Genomic DNA, 26,229 nt, shown 5'->3' with positions numbered 1-26,229 from the left:
ACTACATACCCTTAGATTAATGTGTTCCTGATTCCCTCTTGCCCCCAGCTCCTGGCAACCACCATTCTGTCTATCCTGTCTCTGTGAATTTGACTAGTTGGATTCCTGACCTAAGTGGATACATGTAGAATTTGTTCTGTGTCTAACTTATTTCCTGTATCATAACGTCTTCTGTGTTCATTCATGTTGTAGCAAGTGGTTGGATTTTTTGTTGTTGATATTTATTTACTTGAGAGAGGAAATGAGCACAAGCAGGGGAGGGGCAGAGGAAGGGGCAGAAGATGTGGGAGAAGCCGGCTTCTTGCTGAGCAGGGAGCCTGGTCAGACTCAATCCCAGGACCCTGAGATCATGACCAGAGCCAAAGGCAGACACTTAACCAACTGACCCAGGGGCCCGTGGATTTCTTCTTAAAGGCAGCTAGTCGGGTCGCCTGGGTGGCTCAGCCGTTGAGCATCTGCCTTCAGCTCAGGGCACGATCCCGGAATCTCGGGATCGAGTCCCACATTGCGCTTTTTTCAGGGAGCCTATTTCTCCCTCTGCCTATGTCTTTGCCTCTCTCTTTCTGTGTCTTTCATGAATAAATAAAGTCTTAAAAAAAAAAAAAGGCAGCTAGTGGCAGCTGGTTCAGCTGGTGTGGTAGATCATGTGACTCTAGATATCGAGATTGTGAGTTTGAGCCCCATATTGGGTGTAGAGCTTACTTACTTTATTTATTTATTTTAAAACAAGATTTAACTTATTTTGGAGCATGCCAGTGAGGGGAGGGACAGAGGAAGAGAGAGAATCTCAATCGGAAGCTACATGGAGCTCTTTACGACCTTGACCTAATGACCTGAGCTGAAATCAAGTCAAGTGCTTAATCAGCTGAGTCACCCAGGCACCCTTAGAGCTTTTATTTATTTATTTAAGGTTTTATTTATTTATTCATGAGAGACATACATAAAGAGAGGCAGAGGGAGAAGCCAGCTTCCTGCAGGAAGTCCGATGTGGAACTCAATCCCAGGACGGGGATCACACCCTGAGCCAAGGGCAGATGCTCAACCGCTGAGCCACCCAGGCATCCCAACCCCTAGAGCTTTAGAAAAAATTAAAAAGGCTGAATAATATTTCATTGTATGTATATACTACATTTCGTTTGTTTATCTTTTGAAGGATATTCGGGTTGTTTCCGTGTCTTTGCTGTTGTGAATAATGCTACAACAAATGTGGGAATGCAGATACCTCTTTGAGATCCTGATTCAAATCTTTTGGGTGTATGTCCAGAAGTAGGGTTTCTGGATCTTATGGTAGTTCTAATTTTACTTTTTTTTTTCTTCTGTTTTTTTTTGAGCATCTTCCATACTGATTTTCATTGTACCAATTTCCGTTCCCACCAACGGGGTACAAAAGGGTTTCCCTTTCCTCCATGTTCTCACCAAGAGTTATCTTTTTGTTTTTTTGACAATGGCCTTCTTAATTGGTGTGAGGTGATACTGTATTTTTTTAAAAATATTTTATTTATTTATTCATGAGAGGTACATTTACATTGTTGTGTAACCATCACCACCATACATTTCCAGACTTTTTCCTTTACTCATTTTATATTTGGATGGTCTTTCTGTTGATTTGTACAAGTCACGTATATATATATTCTGGATATGAGACTATTCTTAGATATATACTTAAAGATGTTTTGTGGCTGTTTTATTTTTTAATTTTTGTATTTTAATTAAAAACTCATTTTTTAAAAGATATTATTTGAGAGAGAGCAGGAGTGGGGGCTTGAGGGGCAAAGGGAGAAGAACAGACCCCCCACTGAGCACCAATCCCGATCCGGGGCTCAATCCCAGGTCCCTGGGAGCACAACCTGAGTCAAAGGAAGATGCTTAACTAGCTGAGCGACCCAGGCGGCCCCCCTTTTTTTAAAATTTTAATATTTTATTTATTTATTTGGGAGAGGGGGAAGCAGACTCCCTGCTGAGCTGGGAGCCTGCTGTGTGGCTTGATCCCAGGAGTCTGGGATCACGACCCAAGTAGAAACCCAAGAGTTGAGGGTCAACTGACTGAGCCACCCAGGCACCACTATTTATTTATTTTAGAGAGAAGGAGAGAGCAGGGGGAGGGGCAGAGGATCTCAAGCAGACTCCCCATTGAGTGTAGAGCTGGACATAGGACTCAATCCCAGGACCCTGAGATCATGACCTGAGATGAAATTAAGAGTTGGATGTTTAACTGTCTGAGCTACCTGGGTGTTCCTAATTCACTGATTTGTTTTTTTTTTTTTAGTATATTGAATTGTACATCTATCACCATAATCTAACAGAAAAAAGTTTCATTACACCATAAGCAGTTACTCCCCTCTGCTGTAGACAACCACCAATCTATGTTCTTTTTCTATAGATTTTCCCATTTTGAACATTTCATATAAATTAAATCATATGTGTCTTTGTGACTGAGTTCTTTAACTTACTGTATTATTTTGAAGGTTCATCCATATTGTAGCAGGTATCAGTAAGTACTTTGTTCTTTTTTTATTTTTATTTTTTTTTTATTTTTTTATTTATTTATGATAGTCACAGAGAGAGAGAGGCAGAGACACAGGCAGAGGGAGAAGCAGGCTCCATGTACCCGGAGCCCGATGTGGGATTCGATCCCGGGTCTCCAGGATCGTGACCGGGCCAAAGGCAGGTGCCAAACCACTGCGCCACCCAGGGATCCCTCTTTTTTGGGGGATATATACCTAACTTGAATTCATGTTTATTTTCATTTATTTTTTAAAAGGTTTTATTTGAGAGGGGAGCCCAAGTGGTGGGGGAGGGGCAGAGGCGAGAGAAGGAGACTCCCTGCTGAGCAAGGAGCCTATGTGGGGCTTGCTCCCACCCCCAAGATCACAACCTGACCCAGTGGCTTAACTGACTGAGCCACCCAGGTGCCCTTGAATCCACATTTAACGTTAAAGTTTTAAAATTATTATTATTATTATTACTATTATTATTATTATTATTTTTTACTTTATTTATTTATTCATGAGAGACACAGAGAGAGAGAGGCAGAGGGAGAAGCAGGCTCCATGCAGGGAGCCCGAGATGGAACTCGACCCTGGGTCTCCAGGATCACGCCCTGGGCTGAAGGCGGCGCTAAACCGCTGAGCCACCCAGGGATCCCCCTAAAGTTTTAAAATTAAACATCACGGGGATCCCTGGGTGGCGCAGCGGTTTGGCGCCTCCCTTTGGCCCAGGGCGCGATCCTGGAGACCCGGGATCGAATCCCACGTCGGGCTCCCGGTGCATGGAGCCTGCTTCTCCCTCTGCCTATGTCTCTGCCTTTTTCTCTCTCTCTCTCTCTCTCTCTCTCTCTCTCTCTGTGTGTGTGTGACTATCATAAGTAAATAAATAAATAAAAATAAAATTAAACATCACACCTAAAATGAATTATTTCATCTGCTTTCTTGCACAACCCAATATTCTCCCCTTTTTATTTTTTATTTATATATTTTAAAAAAGATTTTATTTATTTATTCATGAGAGACACAGAGAGAGAGGCAGAGAGACACAGGCAGAGAGGCAAGGAACCTCCATGCAGGGAGCCTGATGTGGGACTCAATCTCAGGACTCCAGGGTCTCACCCTGGGCTGAAGGCAGGTGCTAAACCGCTGAGCCACCCAGGGATCCCATTCTTCCTCTTTTTAAAGAACTAAGGTAAAATTCACAGAACGTAAAATTAACCATTTTAAAGTGTATACCTCATTGACATTTAGTAGTTTCTTTTTTTTTTTTTTTTTAGTAGTTTCATAGTATTGTGCAACTACTGCTTCTGTCTAGTTGCAAAGAAATTTATCACCTCAAATGAAAACCCCATACCCATATAGTAGTCACTCCCCATTCACCTGACAGTCATCAGTCTTTCTTTCTCCTTCCTTCCTTCCTTCCTCTCCTCTCCTCTCCTCTCCTCTCCTCTCCTCTCCTCTCCTCTCCTCTCCTCTCCTCTCCTTTCCTTTCTTTTCTTTCTGATTTTATTTATTCATGATAGACACAGAGAAAGGCAGAGACAGGCAGAGGGAGAAGCAGGCTCTATGCTGGGAGGCTGATGCAGTACTCGATCCCAGGAGTCTACCTTCTTTATGTTTTTGCCTATTGTAGATACTTTATGTGGTTCAAATAATAAAATATGTGTCCTTTTGTGTCTGGCATAATGTTTTTCACTTAGCATAATATTTTTAAATTTTATTTTTAGCATAAATTTTTCATCCATGTAGCATGTTTCAAAACTATTATTTGTGGATGAGTAATATTCCATTGTATTTGTATACTGTAATATTTTTTCTACTTTTTGGCTGTTTCCAATAATTCCATTGTAAACACTTGTGTTATAAATCTCTTTACGGACACATATTTTCATTTCTGTTCAGTGTATACCTATGAGTGGAGTTTCTGGGTCACATGTTAAGTTTATGTTTAACTTTTTCATGATATTCCAAACTGTTTTCCTCAGTGGCTATGCCATTATCTCCCCATGTAATCTCCCATCATGTGTGTACTAATACACCAGCAATGTACTGAAGTGTTTTATTTCTTCATATCCTTGCCATTATTTTATCCTCCCCCTCCCCGTTTTTTATAAACTTATTTTATTTTAAATTTTTATTTACTTATGATAGTCACAGAGAGAGAGAGAGAGGCAGAGACACAGGCAGAGGGAGAAGCAGGCTCCATGCACCAGGAGCCCGACGTGGGATTCGATCCCGGGTCTCCAGGATCGCGCCCTGGGCCAAAGGCAGGCGCTAAACCGCTGCGCCACCCAGGGATCCCCCCCCCCCTTTTTTTATTAATGCAGTCCTAATGTATAAGAAGTGGTATCTTCTTGTGGTGTTTATTTGCATTTCCTCAGTCACCAGTAATGTTGAATAACTTTTCATGTGCTATTTGTTAGATCTTCTTGGGAAAAAGTTAATTCAAGATCTTCGCTCATTTTTTTTCTTTTTAAGATTTTATTTATTTATTTTTATTTATTTTTTTTTAAAGATTTATTTATTTATTCATTCAGAGAGAGCGAAGAGAGAGGCAGAGACACAGGCAGAGGGAGAAGCAGGCTCCATGCAGGAAGCCCGATGTGGGACTCCATCCTGGGTCTCCAGGATCACACCCTGGGCTGCAGGCGGCGCTAAACCGCTGTGCCACCGGGGCTGCCCTATGATTTTATTTTAAAATAATCTCTGCCCAGTATGGAGCTTGGACTCAACCTTGTAGTCAAGTGTCTCTACCAAGTGAGCCAGCCAGGTGCCCTAGGTCCTTCGCTCATTATAAGATTGTTTGCCTTTTTGTTGTTGAGTTCTTTTTTTTTTATTAAAGATTTTATTTATTCATAGAGACAGAGAGAGAGGCGGAGACACAGGCAGAAGGAGAAGAGGGCATCATACAGAGAGCCTGATGTGGGACTCGATCCAGGGTCTCTAGGATCACGCCCTGGACTGCAGGCGACACTAAACCGCTGCCCCACCAGGGCTGCCCCCTGTTGTTGAGTTCTTTATATGTTGTGGATGTTAAGCTCTTACCAGTTGCATGATTTGCAAACATTTTCTCCCATATGTTAGGTTGTCTTTTTCACATCTTAATAATGTTACTTGATTCACAAAAGCTTAATATCAATGAAGTCTTATATTTAGTTGTTTGTCCTTTTGGTATCAAATCTAAGAATTATTTGCCAAATTTTTGGTCATGAAGACTTATCCGTATGTTTTCTTACAAGAGTTTTATTGTTTTAGTTCTTATGTTTAAGCCATTGGTGTACTTTTAGTTAATATTTGTGTGTGGAATGAGAAAGGAGTACAACTTATTCTGCATATGTGATTTAATTATTTCAGTAGTATTTGTTGTAGGGACTATTCTTCATTAAGTGGTGTTGGCGCTATTGAACATATTGATGAGGGTTTATTTCTGGACTCAGTGTTATTCCATTGATCTATGTCTCTAATGCTCACATCACACTGTTTTGACTACTGTATTTTTCTGGTAAGTTTTGAATTCAGGATATGTGAGTCCTTTTTTTTTTTTTAAGATTTTATTTATTCATGAGAGACAGGGAGAGGGAGAGAAAGAGGCAGAGACACAGGCAGAAACACAGACAGAGGGAGAGGCAGGCTCCATGCCCTGATGTGGGACTCGATCCCAGGACTCTAGGATTACGCCCTGGGCCGAAGGCAGGTGCTAAACCGCTGAGCCACCCAGGGATCCCCCTTTTTTTCCTTTTCCAATATCGTTTTGGCTCTTCTATCTACTTACAGTGCCGTGTGAATTTGAGATTCAGTTTTTCCATTTCTCCAAAGAGGGTTTTGGAATTTTCATAGAATACATTGAATATATAGATCATTTTGGGGAGTATTACTATATTAACAATATCAAGAGTTCTAATCACTGAACATTGGATCTTTTCTTTTTTAAAAAATATTTATTTAGGAGGTGCATGTGTGCAAGTAGGAGGAGGGGCAGAAGGAGAGAATCTTGAATCTGAGAGAATCTGACTTGCTGCTGAGTGCAGAGCTTAATGCAGGGCTGGATCTCATGACCCATGAGATGATAACCTGAGTTGAAACCAAGAGTCAGATGCTTAACTGACTGGATCTATTTTTTTAGATTGGTCTTTAATTTCTCTTTAGCAATCTTTTGTAATGTATAAGTCTTTCACCATTATTCCTTTGGATACAACTGTAAAATGATATTTTTCCACTTTTAAATTATATTTTTTTTGTGAGAAAGAGCGTGAACAGAGGGGAAAGGGAGAAGCAGTCTCCTTGCTTAACAGGGATCTGAGGTGGGGCTCGATCCTAGGACCCTCGGATCATGACCTGAGCTGAAGGCAGACAGTTAACCGACTGAGCCACTCATGTGCCCCCCACTTTTATTCATTGCCCTTATATAGAGACTAAAGTAATATTTGACTGTTGGTCTTGTACCCTGCAACTTTGCTGAATTTATTAGCTTGTGTTTTGGGTGTATAGTTAAATTCTAAGGGATATTCTTTTTTTTTTTTTTTTAAAGATTTTATTTATTCATGAGAGAGAGAGAGAGGCAGAGAGAGAGAAGCAGGCTCCATGCAGGGAGCCCAATGTGGGACTCGATCCCAGGACTCCTGGATCACACCCTGGGCGGAAGGCAGGTACTAAACCGCTGAGCCACCCAGGTGTTCCTCTAAGGGATATTCTGTATATAGAATTATGTCTTCTACAAGTAGAGATAGCTTTACTTCTTTCTTTCCAATTTGGATGCCATTTATTTCTTTTTCTTGCCTTAATGCTCTGGCTACAACTTGGAGTGCAGGGTTCAATAGCAGTTGTGAAAATGTTTTGGTCTTGTTCTGATCTTAAGGGGAAAACTTTCAGCCTTTGACCATTGAGTATGATTTTGGCTGTAGGCTTTTCATAAATGTTGTTTATTATGTTAAGGAAATTTCCCTTCTATTTCTAGTTTGTTGAGTGTTTTTTTCATGGAAGGGGTGTTTTATTTTTTGTATTTGTATTTTTATTTTTATTTATTTATTTTTTTTAAAATTTTCATTTATTTATGATAGTCACAGAGAGAGAGAGAGAGGCAGAGACACAGGCAGAGGGAGAAGCAGGCTCCATGCACCGGGAGCCTGATGTGGGATTCGATCCTGGGTCTCCAGGATCGCACCCTGGGCCAAAGGCAAGCGCCAAACCGCTGCGCCACCCAGGGATCCCCTGTATTTTTATTTTTTAAATACTTTGTTTATTTGTTCATGAGAGAGAGAGAGGCAGAGAGACAGGCAGAGGGAGAAGCAGGCTCCACGCAGGGAGCCTGATGTGGGACTCAATCTTGGGACTCTGGGATTAGGCCCTGGACCGAAGGCAGGTGCTAAACCTCTGAGCTACCTAGGCTTCCCTGAAAGGGTGTTATAAATCTTGCATATATTGAGCTGGTTATGCATTTTGTTTTATTTGTGTGGTGTATTGTTGATTTTTTTTATATAAGTACCCTCTGTTGTTGTAAAGTACACATGTATTATTTATCCATATGTAGGTGTTCAATTCACTGGCATTAATTACACCCATGGTGTATATAATCATTACCACTATGTATATTGAGAACTTTTCCGTCATCCTCAACGTACAGTTATCTATCAGTAACTCCGTGTTGTTCCCTTTCTGTAGCCCCTGGTAACTTCTAATAGATTATAGAGATCTCTCTTTCAATTTGCCTCTTCTAGGTAAGATAACTCATAAGCGCAATGGTACATTTGTCTCTTTGTGTATGGCTTATTTCACTTAGCATAATACTTTTATTTTTTATTTTATTTATTTATTTTTTAAAAGATTTTATTTATTTATTCATGAGAGACACCGAGAGAGGCAGAGACAGAGGCAGAGGGAGAAGCAGGCTCCATGCAGGGTGCCCAACGTGGGACTTGACCTTTGGTCTCCAGGATCGGGACTTGACCTTTGGTCTCCAGGATCAGGCCCTGGGCTGAAGGCGGCGCTAAACTGCTGAGCCACCTGGGCTGCCCAGCATAATACTTTTAGTGTTTATGTTGTAGCATGCATCAGAACTTTGTTCCTTTTTATAGCTGATTAATCTTCTATTGTGAATATACCATATTCTATCCAGTCATCAGTGGTGGGTGGACATTTGAGCTCCACCTTTTTAATATTTTGAATACTGCTACTATGAACGTGGGTTTACAAATATCTGGTTGAGTGCCTACTTTCAATTCTTTTGAGTATATAGGAGTGGAATTGCTGGATCATACGCTGATTTTATTGTTTACCTTTTGCAGGTATTCTCTCTTCCCTTTTTTTGATTGATTTGTTTTAGAATGAGAGTGAGTGAGGATGGGGTGGGAGGGTGAGGTGGAGTGAGAGAGAATCTCAAGCAGATTCTCTTAGTGAGTGTGGAATACCACGCCACTCAGGTCTCCTCTCAGGACTCTGTGATCATGACCTGAACCGAAATCAAATCTGTTGTTGAACTGACAGAATCACCTAGGTGCTCCTATTCTTTTTCTTTTCTTTTTTTTTTTTAAGATTTTTTAATTTATTCATTTATGATAGACATAGAGAGAGAGGCAGAGACACAGGCAGAGGGAAAAGCAAGGCTCCATGCCGGGAGCCCGACGTGGGACTTGATCCCGGGACTCCAGGATTGTGCCCTGGGCCAAAGGCAGGCGACAAACAGCTGAGCCACCCAGGGATCCCTCTTTTTCTTCTTTTGATTAGATATTTGCTCGCTTACCTAGTAGTTTATCCAGTTGTGATAGTTGCTTGTGATAGTTTTTCCTGTTTATTTTCTGTTTTTATGGTGAGATTGACCCTTAATGTTCCCTGTTTCCTTGTTTCTTCTGATGTCAGTAGACACTTGACTGTGGTAACCTTTGCTCAAATTACTTTCAGAACTTGTTTTCTGTAATTGTTTTCAGAACTTGCTGCTTTTATCAGGTAAAATCAGGTAAAGGTTGAATCTGGTGAAGAAGTTAAACTAGTAGATAACAGTTTGATTCTAAATGTGACTTGAAATTAACATGAATGGTTTTTATCATGTGATATGTAAAGTTCACTTTTTAGTGGTTCTGTTTTGCAAACTTTGGTCACATCTGGCCACCATCTGTGTTTGTAACAGCCCATGAACCAAGAATAGCTTCTACATTTTGGAAGGAGAGAAAAAAGGAAAATATTTTGTAATGTATTAAAATTATACCAGATTTCTGGTAATAATATATAAAGTTCTCTTGGAACATGGCTCTTTTATGTATTGTTTATGGCTACTTTGGTGCTATGATGAGAGTTGAGTAGTTTGGAAAAAAACGGTTTTATACAGTCTAAAATATTTGGTTTCTAGGCCTTGATAGAAAAAGGTTATCAACCTCTTGTTGAGATCATCCCAAGGGTTAATTATTAAGTGGTCTGGTAAGGACTATACCTGTTGTCAGTTTCTGATGTGTATGTCAAAATATTATTTGTTCTTAAGCACATCTAATACTTTTGTTTTAATGAGTGGAAACAGTAATTTGGTAGTTAAATTAACTACAAGACAACTTCTGGTTAATGGGAAGGATGTTTATAGGTAGTGTGACATTCATGTCTTTTTGGCCAGCATATCTTCTTGGTTTTCAGAGAAGAGGGTAAAAAGTTATTTGTACCCATAATACTGTTAAAGCATTTTTCATAATACATTTGGATTATTTTTGTACCTTGTATCCTCCATTAAATCTAGAACTCAAGTTTGGGGGCCCCTGGGTGGCTCAGTTTGCTAAGCGTCTGCTTTGGGCTCAGGTCATGATCTTGGGTTCCTGGGATCAAGCCTCGAGTTGGGCTTCCTGCTGAGCAGGGGGTCTACTTCTCTCTCTGACTCTGCCCCCCCCCCCCCCCCCCACTGGTGCTCACTGGTTTTCTCAACTAAATAAATGAAATCTTAAAAAAAAAAAACAAAAAAAAAACTCAAGTTTGGGATTTTTGTTTGGCAGATAGTCTTTATTTTGTATCCTTGAGGCCTGGCATAGTTTCTGGTAAGTAGGTAAGCAATAATCTTTTCAGGGGACATGAGTAAGTATTCTTTTTTTTTTTTTTTTTTTTGAGTAAGTATTCTATAAATATAATTTACAGATATACAAATTGTATTCTGATGCACAAGTATATTTTAGAGCTATAATAACTATTCTATAAATGTCTGAAGCATTTCTCATCTTGGCCGTCCCGTGGAAAAGAAAGCTAGATTTGTATTTTAGAGATGTAAAAAGAAAATAAGTAGAAACCTGTGAGAGACTAAAATCAGTTGGACAAAATTATTACACACGACACTGTTGCCCAAAATAGTTACTTTCCTTTTAACTCTGAATCAAGAGTATAGCTTGTCTATATTTATTTTGTTGACCTTTTGTGGGTTGTATCATCACAAATGTGGTCACAAAATATATTAAGGTTAATTTTCTGTAATTTCTGTGATGAGTAGAAAGATAATTTGATACATCATCATATATGTACCAGATACTATCGTTAAGTCCAGGAATACAGTGATAAGCAAAACATGGTTAGCCTTCATGGATCTTCAGTCAGGCAGACAGAAAACATTAGATAAGTCATCCCACAATAGTTATATTATTGCAGTTAAATGGAGACTAGGAAGAGAACTTTGAGCATGCATTCCCCAGGGGAGACCTGATGTAGTTTAGCGCTCAGGGAGTTTCCCTAAGAAACTGACATAGAGACTGGGATCCAAAGACTGAGTTAAGAGTTAACTTGGGGATAAAAGGGGCTGGGAGGGTGGGAGAGAGGAATTGAAAACATTTTAAGTACAGAGACCAGCTTGAGTAGAGCCCAAAGAGTGTGAGTGTAGTTTTGGTAACTTTGTGAAGGCTGTGAGTTTATGGTTGAGTGCTAGATTATCCTGAGGTTTTGCCATTTAGGTTTCTCTCTCTCTTTTTTAATTCAGCATTAGGTATGGATAAGTAGAAACTCTTCACACTACCAATGGCCCAGATTTTCCTTTCTTCTAATTAGACTTTCTCCCTCAAGAAGCTTCTATTTCAGTTAAGATTTTAATGGCATTCTTTTTTGTTTCCTGCTTGAAAATGGCATTATTTATTAAATCTGCAAAATTAAAAAAATTTATAGTAAAAAAAGTCTTATAATTACCCGGTTTTTCTCTCTGGCAGTCCGTTAATCAGTTTCTTGTATGTTCTTTTAGAGATTTTATGCACATGCAAGCAGGTGCGTGCAATCTCCGCCCCCAGATGGTTTTTTGTTTTTTTTTACATTACACTACTTTCACACCTTGCTTTTTTCCATTATTATATCTTCTTATATATTTTATTTATTCTATATCTGTACGTAAAGAACTGCCTCATTTTTTATGACTACAGAATAGATAATTGTATAGATATTCCCTAATTTAGTAGTTCCTTAGTGATGGATGTTTAGTTTGTTTTGCGATCTTTTACTATTATAAATAATACTGTGATCATTAACTTTATATGTACCTCATTTCATAATCTAGCACGTATGTGTTTATAGGATAAATGTCATTTCTATTATTTTTTATTTATTTATTTATTTAAAGATTTATTTATTTATTCATGAGAGACACACACAGAGAGAGAGAGGGGCAGAGACACAGGAAGAGGGAGAAGTATGCAGGGAGCCCGATGTGGGACTCCATCCCAGGTCTCCAGGATCACACCTTGGGCAGAAGGTGGCACCAAACTGCTGAGCCACCCAGGCTGCCCTAAATGTTATTTTTAAAACTTATTATTGAAGTAATATTATTGAAGTAGTTGACATACAGTGTTATATTAGTTTTGGGTGTGCAATATAGTGATTCGACAATTCTGTATTTTATTCAGTGCTTACCATGATACGAAGTGTAGTCACTATCCGTCATATACATTATTACAGTATTCCTGACTGTATTCCATAATGTTGTACTTTTCATCTCTGTGACTTATTTACTTATTAGAGAGAGTGAGTGAGAAAGAGCACACCAGCAGAAGGAAAAGCAGACTCCCCAGCAGAGCAGGGAGCCTAACGCAGGGCTCCATCCCAGGACTCTGGGATCATGACCTGAGTCAAAGGCAGTCTCTTAACCCACTGAGCCACCCCCAGTGCCTGATTTACTTGTTTTAAAACTGGAAGTATGTACCTCTTAATCCCCTTCACCTATCCATCCACCCACTGTAGATAAAAATGTTTATTTAACAAATCAAGTATTGAGTACCTGCATTACCTTGAGTTTTGTTGATGGTAGTGTTTAAGCAAACTTTTTTTGAGTTACCAGTAAGTGCTACAATTTAAAAAAGGAATAGGACAAAAAATGAAGAAAAAATAAGATACTGTCCCTGTCTTAGAGACTGTTAGAGTCTGGGATTAATATCAGTGTAATGTGTGAAGTGCAGTAATAAGAGATATGCACAGGGGAATGCAGAGCCTTAATTAAGGTTGTTGTGGATCCATGGAGAGGCTTCTTGAATCTAATTTTGAAGTGTAAGTAGATATTAGAAGGGGAAAGGAAGTGTGTCTTAGGTGAAAAAGTAGGATCAAGTACCTAGAGGTATAACAGCATGAGATTTATGTAACTTCAAAATGTAAAGCATGTGATGCAGGTGATAGTGGGACCTAAATTTGGGTGGGTGAATTAGGGTCAATTCAAGAAACCTTTTATTTGTTAGCCTAAGAACTTGGACTTGGTTCTTTGTTTTTTGTTTATTAATTTTGAATGAGATTTCATAGAAAACACCAGTATAAAACAAAAAAAGATGGAGCTGCTTTGATTTGGGGTAAGAAACAGGCAGGTTTTCTTTCTTTTTTTTTTTTTTTTCTTAAAGATTTTGAGAGAGAGGAGACACATAAGCAGGGGGAGGGACAGAGGGAGAAACAGATTGCTTGCTGAGCAGGTAGCCTAATTCGATTCCGGGCTTGATCCCAGACACTGGGATCATGATCTGAGCTGAAGGCAGACACTTAGCTGACTGAACCATGCAGGCACCCCAAGAACAGTCAGGCTTTCTTCTCACTGTCTTGGGTATTCCTTGAGAGACTTTCCAGAACAGTATCTCTGAGGAACCCAATTGAACCTACCTCTGGGATGGTTTCAACAGAAGGATTTTGAGTAGTACAGAGGGAAAGGTCACCTAATAGGAGTAAATGTAAGATACATTGTTAGAGTGTGAAATAACTTTGTATGATACGTGGAGGAGGACAAGGGGGAAGGAAACCAATCACCTATTTTTTGGCTGTTCTGATATTGTTACTTCTGTTTAGAATAGTCTATTAAGAGGTAATTAACAGGGGCACCTGGGTGATTTAGTGGTTGAGTGGCTACCCTTGGCTCAGGTCCTGGGATCCAGTCCTGCATCAGGCTCCCTGCAGGGAGCTTGCTTCTCCCTCTGTGTGTCTGTCTTTCTCTGTGTCTTTCATGAATAAATAAAAAATTAAAAAGAAAGATAATTAACATGTAAAAAAAAAACCCAGTTCTTTTATTAGAGATATGTACTGATGTACTGAATGAAATGATATCCGTGGATTTGCTTCAAAGCAATCCCGGTATGGAAGGAAGGCCATGGGATGAAGCAGTAGGTAGGAAGTAGATGGGCCATGAATTGATATTTGTTGAAACTGAGTAATGAGTGATGTCTGTTGAGCGTCAGCCTTTGGCTCAGGGTGTGATCTCTGGTCCGGCGATTGAGTTCCGCATCAGGCTCCCTGTGAGGAGCCTGCTTCACCCTCTCTGTGTCTCTGCCTCTCTCTTTGTGTCTCTCCTGAATAAATAAATAAAATCTTAAAAAAAAAAAAAAAAAAAAAAGAGAGAAAAGAAACAGTAATGATTATGTAGAAATTCATTATATTATTTTTCACTTTTGATTGTATTTGATATTTTCCATAAAAACTAAAAAGTGAAAGGTTCTATGGATAATTGGGGGGAGGTGTGCAGAGGGAGAAAGAGAATCTTAGGTGTGGAACCCTCTGTAGGCTGGATCTCACAATTCTGAGATCCTGATCTGAGCTGAAATCAAGAGTTGGATGCTTAACCAACTCCACCCAGGCATTGCTCTATGGATAATTTTTTTAGACTAAGTGGAAGATTACTTTTTTTTTTTTTTTTTACTAATTGGTAATTTTTCAGGAAAATGTTAATGTTTAGGCTAAGATACATATTTTTAAATGTGTTTAAAAACTGATTTCAAACTGGGGTGCCTGGGTGATAAGTTGGTTAGGCCTCTGACTCTTGATTTCTGCGCTTGGGTCAGGATCTTAAGAGTTGTGAGATTGAGTCCTATGTTGGACTCCATGGTGGGTGTAGAGCCTGCTTAAGATTCTCTTTGCCCTCCACCCCCAAAATCTAATTTCAAACTATGTGAAAATGCTGTATCATTTTTCTAGTACTTTTCTTGGAAGGAAACTTCTTTTAGTTATTTGAATATCCAAGTATGTTTTGAAAAGTCAAAAAAATTCAATTATAGTGTTCTACCTAATTGTATTTTTTATTTTTTTATTATTTTAAAAAAATTTTTAAGATTTATTTATTTATTTATGATAGAGAGAGAGAGAGAGGCAAAGACACAGGAGGAGGGAGAAGCAGGCTCCATGCCGGGAGCCCGATGCGGGACTCGATCCTGGGACTCCAGGATTGTGCCCTGGGCCAAAGGCAGGCGCTAAACCGCTGAGTCACCCAGGGATCCCCTAATTGTATTTTTTAAATTAAGCCATTATTTATGAGTAATTATAAGGACATGAGTAATTACATTTTTTTTGTATTTTCACGTGATTGACAAGTTAATTTCTATTGTCAGTTATAAGCTGTATTAGTAATCAAGGGTAAGCAGATTAATTTACTTAAGTTTGGGTTGCTTTGGAATTGGTTTTAACTCATTAGGAAGTTTTGTTCTAATATTGGTTTAATGTGCCTGGCATTTTGATTAAAGTGCTACAATGTATATGTATTTGAGTACTTGTAGCAATTCTTTTTTTTTTTTTTTTTTTTAAGATTTTATTTATTTATTCATGAGAGAGACACACACAAAGGCAGAGACACAGGCAGAGGGAGAAGCAGGCTCCATGCAGGGAGCCCGATGCAGGACTCGATCCTAGAATCCAGGATCACGCCTTGGGCCAAAGGCAGGCGCTAAATTGCTGAGCCACCCAGGGATCCCCCCCTTTTAAAAAATATTTTATTTATTTATTTGACAGAGCAAGAGAGCACAAGCAGGGGGAGCAGCAGGCAGAGGGAGAGGGAGAAGCAGGCTCCCCACTGAGCAGGGAGCCCAAGGTAGGTCTCGATTCCAGGATGCTGGGATCATGACCTAAACTGAAGGTAGACACTTGACTCACTGAGCCACCCAGGCACCCCTCAATCGCCCTTAATGCCCATCACCTAATTACCCCATCCTTCCATCCACCTCCCCTCCAACAACCTTGTTTGTTTCCTACCGTTAGAGTCTCTTATGGTTTGCCTCCCTCTCTGCTTTCATATTATTATTTTTTAAAAATATTTTATTTATTTATTTATTCATGAGAGACAGAGAGAGAGAGAGAGAGAGAGAGAGGCAAAGACACAGGCAGAGGGAGAAGCAGGCTCCATGCAGGGAGCCTGATGTGGGACTTGATCCTGGGACTCCAGGATCATGTCCTCGGCTGAAGGCAGACACTAAACTACTGAGCCACCCAGGGATCCCTGCTTTTCATATTATTATATTTTATTTTTTTAAAGATTTTATCTATCCATTTGAGAGAGAGAAAGAGTGAGCACAAGCAGGTAGGGGCAGAGGGAGAAGACTCCCCGCTCAGCAGGGAGTCTGATGCAGGGCTCAGTCCTGAGACTCTGGGATCATGACCTGAGCTAAAGGCAGCTGCTCAACCAGACTGCTTAACTGACTGCCCCATCTTACTTTATTTTGAAGATTTATTTGAGAAGGAGCGAGTGTGAGTGGGTAGAGGGGCAGATGGAAAGGAAGTGAGAATATAGAGTAGGTTCCCCCCTGAGCGTGGAGCCTGACATAGGGCTGGATCCTACAACCCATGAAATCATGACCTGAGGTGAAACCAAGAGTTGGATGCTTAACAGACTGAGCCTCCCAGGGTCCCCTATGATGTTTGTGTTTTGAAGAGACAGGGGCATCTGCTGTTAGCTGTATTATAGTGTAAAGGTGTGGTGAGATAAATTTGCCTGGTGAGAATTTATAAACAGAATTCCTTTATTAAATGAGATAGTATGGTCACAATTGTGCCAAGGTTAAGTGCAGTTACTGGTATTAAAGGCTTGAAACACTAATGTTCTAAATTGTTCTTCCTTCTTTTTCTTTTTTCTTTTTTAAAGATTTGTGTATATGAGAGAGAGAGAGAGAGAGAGAGAGAAAGAGCTTGAGTGCACAAATGGGGGAGAAACAGTGGGAGAAGGAGAAGCAAGTTCTCTGCTGAGCAGGGAGCCTGATGCAGGGCTCTATCCTATGACCCAGAGATCATGACCTGAGCTGAAGGCAGATGCTTAACTGACCTGAGCCACCAAGTGCCCCAATTTCTTTTTTTCTGTATCTAGTGGAAAGAGCACAAACATAGAAGAGAGCACCAATATGGCTCTGTTTGGCATTTGGCCAGGTCAGTTTCCATTTTTGAGATTCAGATTCTGTACTTACAACATGGAGATAGTAATTAATATTTGTCTTATTATAAGTATGAAGCTCCCCCCTTTTTTAAAAGATTTTTTATTTATTTATTTATTTATTTATGATAGTCACAGAGAGAGAGAGAGAGAGAGAGAGAGAGAGGCAGAGACACAGGCAGAGGGAGAAGCAGGCTCCATGCACCGGGAGCCCGACGTGGGATTCGATCCTGGGTCTCCAGGATCGCGCCCTGGGCCAAAGGCAGGCGCCAAACCGCTGCACCACCCAGGGATCCCTTTAAAAGATTTTAATTATTCATGAGAAAGGCAGAGACCTAAGCAGAGGGAGAAGCAGGCTCCCCATGGGAGGCCCGATGTGGAACTCGGGATCATGACCCTGGACCCTGAGATCATGACCTGAGCCGAAGGCAGACGCTCACTGAGCCACCCAGGTGCCCCGTATGAGGGTTTAAAGAGAACAAAATGTATGAATGTTTTTAGGAGTTTCTGGTACTTGAGTATCCACTGAATGCTTCCTTTCTAAAGGCTGGGCTTCCGTTGATAGTCAGCTAGCCCCAATCTTACCATGTATGTGGTCTTCAGTGTACCAGCTTCTATAACAAACCTAGCAGCTCTTCTGTTTCCAGCATTCAATGGGCCAATTCTCAGCTTTTCCTCTGTCCTTTTCCAAGACTTCAGTGACTCCCTTTGATACATTGTCCTTGGCTTTCTATTTGATCTTTTGTTCCTGGGTCATTTCTTTTTCAATAAGCAAGGGTCATTTCTTTTTCTTTTTCTTTTTTTTTTTGCAAGGGTCATTTCTTAGTAACAATTAACTTTTATTGCCACGATAATTTGTAGTCTTTTGCCTCAGTTTGCTTCTATCTAAAATTATAATGCTCTCAGAGATCATTTATCTAACTACTTGCTAGATTTGCTTACCTTACAGATCCTCTTTTCTTTTCAGCAAAAAGTTAATAGACTTGAATTCTGACTCCGTGTGTCAGGTAGAGAGGATTGGTGGGAAGAGACTTCAGGTACTCTGGTTCACTCCTTTCTTCTGTGGTTGGGATGGTGGAGCAGGGGTCAGAGGATGGCTGGCCTTTAATCCCTGCTTTTTGCTAAAGGACCCTCTGGCAAGGTTACTCTGAACTTGTTTTTTGTCTGTAATTATGAGATAATAAAAACCTGTGCTGCCTACCATACTTGGTTATTTTTGAGATTCAGATGATACAGAACATGTTAAAACTAGACAACAGGGGCCCCTGAGTGGCTCAGTTGGTTAAGTATCTGCCTTCAGCTTGAGTCATGATCCCAGGATCCTGGGGTGGAGCACCACATCAGGCTCCCTGCTCAGCAGGGAGTCTGCTTCTCCTTTTCCTTCTGCCCCTCCACCTCACTTGTGTACACACGAGTGCGCATGCTCTCTCTTTGTCAAATAATCTTAAATAACTAGAATATACGCATGCATTTATTAGATTCTGTAGCAGTGAGTGAGATGGGAATAATGTATATGTTTATAGTCATATTTTACTTCACCATACCATTGTAGAATTGAACATGTCCTTTGTAATTTTGAATGGAGACTGAGAAATCACAATTCTTTTTTTTATTTTTTGTTTTTTTTAGAAATCACAATTCTTATAGAAGAATTGTTGTTGCCCCCTAAAAATCATTATCATTTATTATTGATGACCTGTACTGGATTAAGAATAATCTTAGTGTACATTTAACATTTGTTAGTTGATAAAACCTCCTACAAATAGGAGGCAGTATTATCCCATCTTTACAGTTAAAGAAACAAGGTTAGAGAGGTAAAGTAACTTCCACAATCTCATTGATGGTTAGTGGTAAAGCAGAAATTAATTGAGCCCCATGCATTTCCAGTATAAAACAGTTTGTCTTCACAGAACACATAGCATAATTTATAGGGAAATTCAATTACTGAGTTGAATGCCTGACAATAATGTAATAATTGTATGTCAATTATATGCATATATATATACACACACATATATAAATATATATATTTTAAAGATTTTATTTATTTATTCATGAGAGACACAGAGAGAGAGAGGTAGAAGTAGGCTCCATGAAGGGAGCCTGATAATGCAACTTATCCTAGGACTTTAGGATCACGCCCCCACCTAAAGGCAGACGTTCAACCACTGAGCCGCCAGGCGTCCCGTATGTCAATTATATTAAAGAAAAAAAAATCCAACACAGCTTTTCTGTTATGCTGATATATGAGTATGATTCAGTATGTATAATTTCTCATTTGACTATAAGCAAACAAATGTGTAAGGGATTTAGACTTCAAAGACTTAGTGATTTATAAATGCACAGAATAGTATGGATATTTATCTTCTTATTCTGCTTCTCCCAGAGTCTTGAACAAGTCATTCGGTCTCTCTGCCCCTCCCGTTCTCTCTGTCAGAAAGAACATTTTTAGTAAGTTATACTGTAGATTTTCTTACTAGATTTAAACTAGACTAAAAGGGGAATGATTTATAAGCATATTTTGAATTTCATAATGTTGTGACTTTATGTGTCTACATATTCCTATTATGTGTTATAGAGTCCTTAATAAAAACGATCCAAGACAATTCCTTAATAGCAGGAACAATAGCTGCATCTCTAACATAATTAATTTGCAAGATAGCAAATCAGCACTGCCAAAAGGGCAAGATGCCATTGGAGTTGGTTATTTGAGGAGGGAAGGGTTTATTTTCTTCAACCTGGGTCTTGAAGGAAGCATAGATAGGATAGATTTAAACAAGGCACAGTGAAAGTGTAGTAGTGCACGCACCCTGAGGCAGGAGGAATGCCATATGGGGAACTATGTGATACAAGTTATACTCTGGTTAGATTTTAAGATGTAATAAGGAGATTATTTAGCAAACAAGGTGGAGTGAATGGATTGGAGTCAGTTTACAGAGGGTCTTGAAGTCTATTTGGATAGGTGGTATGTACTGTATTTGAGTACTGTATTTTTTTTTTTTTAAGATTTTATTTATTTATTCATGAGAGACACACAGAGAGAGAGGCAGAGACAGGCAGAGGGAGAAGCAGGCTCCATGCAGGGAGCCCGATGTGGGACTTGATCCCAGGACTCCAGGATCATACCCTGGGCCGAAGGCAGGCTCCAAACCGCTGAGCCACCTGAGGATCCCTTGAGTACTGTATTTTGAGTAATAGGGAGGTAACGAAGGTTTTTTATTTTTATTTTTATTTTTTTTAAATTTTTTTTATTATTTATTTATGATAGTCATACAGAGAGAGAGAGAGAGAGGCAGAGACACAGGCAGAGGGAGAAGCAGGCTCCATGCACCGGGAGCCCGACGTGGGATTCGATCCCGGGTCTCCAGGATCGCACCCTGGGCCAAAGGCAGGCGCCAAACCGCTGCGCCACCCAGGGATCCCGATAACGAAGGTTTTTTAGAAAGATAGTAATAGCATTGGAATTGTGTGAAATTGTGGTTTTTTTTTTTTTTTTTTTTAAAGATTTATTATAGAGACAGTGTGCATGTAAGAGGTAGGAGGAGGGGCAGAGGAAAACAATTTCAAGCTGACTTCCTGGTGAGTGCAGAGCCTCCTATTAGGCTGTATTCTACTACCTGAGATTATGAACTGATCTGAAATCAAAAGGTGGATGCTTAACCAACTGAGCCCCCCAGGTGCCCCTCTAAATTGTTTCTATTTTTTAAAACGATTTATTTATTCATGAAATAGAGATTGTGCAGGTGTGTGTGCCTGTGTGCATGAGTGGGGGGAAGGGGCAGAGGGAGAGAGAAAAACTCAAGTGGACTCCCTGCTGAGTGTGGAGCCACATGCAGGGCTCAAACCCAGGATCTGGAGATCACCACCTGAGCTGAAATCAAGACTTGGAATCCCAACCAATCAAGCCACCCAGATGTCCCTAAATTTTGTTTCTATTTTAAACATTATTTATTTATTTGGTATTTGAAATATTTTTTCATTAACATAGTACTGAATGGAAGTTGAGTCCCCATACTGTCATGTTAATTATGTAATTAAGTAAAAGAAATGGAAATAATGTAACTTTTCAAAGAAATACAGTGAATAATACTAGAGCCACTGCTTTTTGAATTGTTACTAGGGGATCCCTGGGTAGTTTAGAGGTTAGCCCTTGCCTTTGGCCCAGGGTGTGTGTAATCCTGGAGTCTTGGGATCGAGTCCCACATCGGGCTCCCTGCATGGAACCTGCTTCTCCCTCTGCCTGTGTCTCTGCACCCCCCTCTTTCTCTATGTCTCTCTCATGAACAAATAAATAAAATCTTGAAAAAAAATGAATTGTTACTATGAGCCAGGCTCTTTTTAAAAAAACTTTTTTAAGGATTTTATTTATTCATGAGAGAGAGAGAGAGAGGCAGAGTGCTAAACCGCTGAGCCACCCAGGCTCCCATCCTGAGCCAGGCTCTTTATAAAGGTTTCAGGAAGCATGACTGCAGAGAGCCTATGCTTTTAACCATTACACTGTACTATCTCTCAAAAAATGGCTTCATACTAATAATTAAGATAAAAAAGAGAACCTTTGAATGTTGTTACTCAGGATAAGAGTCAGACTTAATTTCAAGATTTTGAAATAATTCACGAGTCTCCATTCCTCATTCATGGGGGATATATTCCAAAGCCCCTGTGATGACTAAAACCAAGAATAGAACCGAACCATATATATATATATATATTTTTTTTAATTTTAGTTTTAATTTAAAAATTTTTTAGAACCAAACACTATATTTACAATGTTTTTTCTATGCATATATACCTGTGACAAAGTTTAATTTAGAAATTAGGCACATTAAGATATTAACAATAATGATAAAATATAAAATTTATGGCAATATACTATAATAAAAGTTATGTGGTTTTTTATTTTTTATTTGAGTATACTTGAAATACAATGTTACATTAGTTTCAGATATACAACATAATGATTCAGCAACTCCTATGCTCTGCTTACTGCAAGTGTAGCTATTGTCTGTCACCATGCAATTCTCTTTAATACGATTTTTTTGGGGGGGGGAGAAAATCACTTTATTCTAATTAATTCACAAATGATAACATCACAAAAGGTGATTTAAGGAGGCACACAAACATCTGCCCAGCCCCAAACTCAAACCATCTCAATGAACTTGTATACTAAAAATATCCTTTCTCATTACAATTCTGAAGAAAGCTGTATTTAATGATGGAGAGGTTTAACTGGTGGTTTTGCACTTTATATCTTCACTATTTATTATATTTTTATGCTAAATTAACTTGGTCATGATTGATGAGTTTCCATATCTTCCAACTTGAACTTCTTGATTAGGCTAATCCATTTGCAGATCTGCATTGTTTCAGCAGCTTGCTGAAACCTTCACAAAGATTTAGGTCACCCTGGTTCTGGGCACACTCCAGGAACGGTTTCATCTCGGGCTAAACTGCTGCTGCTGTTGCTGGTATGCTCACTGGGTTCCCTGAGGCTCCTGGTAAGTGATGTCGGGCCTTGAAGGCTCAGCGTTACTTCCAACGAAGTCCCCAGTAATGGCATGACCAATCATGTGCCTGTCAGCAAAGCCTGCAGCCACTCCAGCTGCAGTGGTTGCCATCTGGGCCATGAGACCTGGCTGCCAGGGTGTAGCAGGTGAGCCAATAGCAGTTGGCAAGCTGCTGCTGGTGGCTGAGCGGCTGGCGCTGGTCTAGATGCAGCTCTCATCTGAGGTGCCCACCTGGCCGGAGGGGCCGTGCCAGAGGTGCGGCTACGGCTTCCATGCAGCATGTCTACTGGTACAGGAGCACGGCGTCCAGAAGCCTGACACTCGGTGGAGACCTTTATTACAATACTATTGACTATATTCCTTATATCAGGGTTTTTATTCCTGTGACTTACTCTTTCCATAACTGGAAGCCTGTATCTCCCACTCCACCCATTTTGCCCATCTGCCCAACTCCCTCCCTTCTGGCAGTCATCAGTTGTTTGTATTTACAGGTCTGATTGTACATTTTGTTTATATTTTATATTCTACGCATAAGTGAAATCATATGTTTGTCTTTTCTGACTTCACTTAGCATAGTACCTTCTAGGTCCAGCCTTGTTGTTGCAAATGGCAAGATCTCAGTCTTTTTATGGCTGAATAATATTCCATTGTGTATGTATACACCACAATTTCTTTATCCATTCATCTGTCAGTGGTATATTTATCCTTTTTCCTGTGATGATATGAGGTTATAAAATGCCTATGTGATGAGATGAAGTGAGGTGAGTGATAATAGGCATTGTATTGAAACATTAGGCTACTATTGCCCTTCTGGCAGTAATGCCAGTTGGAGGATTATCTACTTCTGGACTGAGGTTGACCAAAGGTAATTGAAATTGTGAAAAGCAAAACTGTGGGTAAGGGGAGACTTTTTTTCAAAGATTTTATTTATTCATGAGAGACACAGAGAGAGGCAGAGACACAGAGACACTTGATCCTGGGACTCCAGGATCACGCCGTGGGCCAAAGGCAGGTGCTAAACCTCTGAGCCACCCAGGGATTCCCAAATATTTAACTCTTGATCTCAGCTCAGGTCTCAATCTCAGGCTTGTAAATTCAAGCCCTGGGTTGTTCTCCATGCTGGGTGTGGAGTCTAATTTAAAAATATATATATGTATTACTTTTCTAAACTATATACCACGTTCTCATCTGAGATTTTAGTCAGTTCCTCCCTTGGCTCAAGAAAAGGCTAATAGCAAACTAGAAACTATTTTGACAGCTTCAGTGGCTTTGCTTATGTGACTTAAAGTTTTTCTTGATCAAGGAATATTTGGACTTCCCAAATGTTGGAGGGATAGAAGTTACATTTATATACTGTGGAAAATTCATTTATATAGAATCCTTTTTTTTTCTTTTTTAAGATTTTATTTATTTATTCATGAGAGAGAGAGAGAGAGACAGGCGGAGTAGCAGGCTCCAGGAGCAGGGAGCCTGATGTGGGACTTGATCCCGGGACTCCAGGATCACACCCTGGGCCGAAGGCAGGTGCCAAACTGCTGAGCCACCCAGGGATCCCCAGAATCCTTTCTAAGAAAATTCTGGGTTATCATCTGGGGGAATTAGACTGGTGCAATGTAAAAGGCATTTTTATGAAGTCAGTTTGAATCCTTTCCTATATTGCTATTTTTCATACTACTTTTGTGAATTTAGGCAAATTGAAATAATTTCTGCCTCAGTTTTTTCATCCATAATATGGAGAAAGTACTCTTCTAGAAGCTACTGTGAGGTTATGAGGTAATTGTTAAGCGTTCAGCACAGTGTCTGATTTTTATTGTGCCCATGCAGCTAGCTAAATCATTATCCTTAGTACAGTTATTTTATTTAGCAATTCCTCAGTGTGTGGCTCAGTAACCGCTGAGCCCAATCTGTGATTAATTCTAATATGCTGGGGGAGCCCTGGTGGTTCAGTGGATTAGCGTCACCTGCAGCTAGGGGGTGATCCTGGAGACCCAGGAACGAGTCCCACGTCAGGCTCCCTGCATGGAGTCTGCTTCTCCCTCTGCCTGTGTCTCTGCCTCCCTCTCTCTGTGTGTCTCTCATGAGTAAATAAATAAAATCTTAAAAAAAAAAAAAAAATTCTAATGTGCTGTTCCTCTCCCAAATATAGTGGTATTGCCCATTTCCAAACCAGGGAATTCTGTGGTAGTGACTGATTGCAGGTCATCTTTGAAGTAAAGACCTGTAAAGTTAGATATGTATAAATAATATCATTTATCTTTTTTTGGGTATCATTTATCTTTTTAAGACATGTGAGAGTTTTGTGGATTAAGAACTGATAAGTATTGATAGGTGCTTAAATGGACAGAATAAGGTGTCTAATTTTGCTGCTTAGGAAATGATTCATTGTAGCCTATTTCAGTTCAATTAAAACATTGTTTTTATTAACATGTATTTTGTCCCAGAAATGTAGATACATGAGTGGATGATACCTTGTCTTCCTGAAGTTTAGCATGGTGGAATAGATAAATTATAAACCCAATATAATGGTAAGTTAAGAGATAGGCATAGGATATAATAGATAGGCACTTGGCTAAGTCAAGAGATAGGAGATGTTGGAAGTAAGGTGTCCTGAGGAGACCTAGGAGAAAGAGGAATTCCTGTCAGAAAGGAGATGGAAGGATAAAGAGCATGATCTCAGAGGGGGACTGTGGACAGCTTGGTGTAAACTTTTGAAGTAGGGAATGGTAAAATAGGAGATTAGAAACAGAAATAGTATCTAGATTCTTATTTTAACAGGAAGGAACCAGCTGTTTTTACTCTGTCATTATCTCTTGAGGTTTGTTCTGAGAAATTTGTTACTAATAATTTTATTTATAAATAAAATAATAAATAAAAATAACTTGTTACGAATAATAAATTTGTTACTAATAATCTTCGTTCCCTAAGATCCCTCTACCTCCCACCTCAATCCCAGTTTAGCAGTTATAGGATTTTATTTTGTTCATTTGTCTCTTTCAGAGAGATTAAGCTCCCACAGGGCTTGTTTGTTCCATCTCTACATTCAGTTATATGCCACTCAGAATATATATTTTTTCACTAGTATTGACATGTAGAAATAATCCCTGAAAGTATAGTCTGGTACTCAGAATATATATTTTTTTATTTTTAAAGATTTTATTTATTTATTCATGAGAAACACAGAGAGGGGAGAGAGAGAGGCAGAGACACAGGCAGAGGGAGAAGCAGGCTCCATGCAGGGAACCCGATGTGGGACTTGATCCCAGGTCTCCAGGATCACGCCCTGGGCTGAAGGCGGCGCTAAACCGCCAAGCCACCCGGGCTGCCCCGGTACTCAGAATATTTATAAAATGCTTAAATATAAAGAAAAATTGTTTCCTTGAAAATAAATCTTTACTGGAGAAAAATAATAAATTTGAGTCTCATAATTTTCACCCCCTAGAAATAATCACTGTTTTCCACTTTCCAAACTTAATAAATATTTGAATGATTGAGTTATCCAACATGAACTAAATTTAATCAACTCAGCAAACATTATCTGGGAATCTGCTATTATGTGACATTCTAGATAATCAGTAATCTCTACTATCAAGTAACCTAAGGTTTCTTAGTATTGTTAAACAATATATCCTAAAATGACTGAGTAATGGGAGGA

General features: G+C 39.6%; 1 protein-coding gene and 1 pseudogene across 8 annotated transcripts in view; one reads left to right on the top strand and one right to left on the bottom strand.

Moving 5' to 3' along the window:
* The window catches only part of NSD1 (nuclear receptor binding SET domain protein 1), a 154,247-nt gene that overhangs the window by 27,507 nt on the left and 100,511 nt on the right, over positions 1–26,229 (top strand). The gene's annotated exons all lie outside the window — the stretch shown is intronic.
* On the bottom strand, positions 22,272–22,904 carry LOC144311850 (coiled-coil-helix-coiled-coil-helix domain-containing protein 2 pseudogene; annotated as a pseudogene).

This window comes from Canis aureus, chromosome 4 (genome assembly GCF_053574225.1).
Source record: "Canis aureus isolate CA01 chromosome 4, VMU_Caureus_v.1.0, whole genome shotgun sequence".
NCBI classification, from domain to species: Eukaryota; Metazoa; Chordata; class Mammalia; order Carnivora; family Canidae; genus Canis; species Canis aureus.
This window is presented reverse-complemented; position numbering and strand designations above follow the sequence as displayed.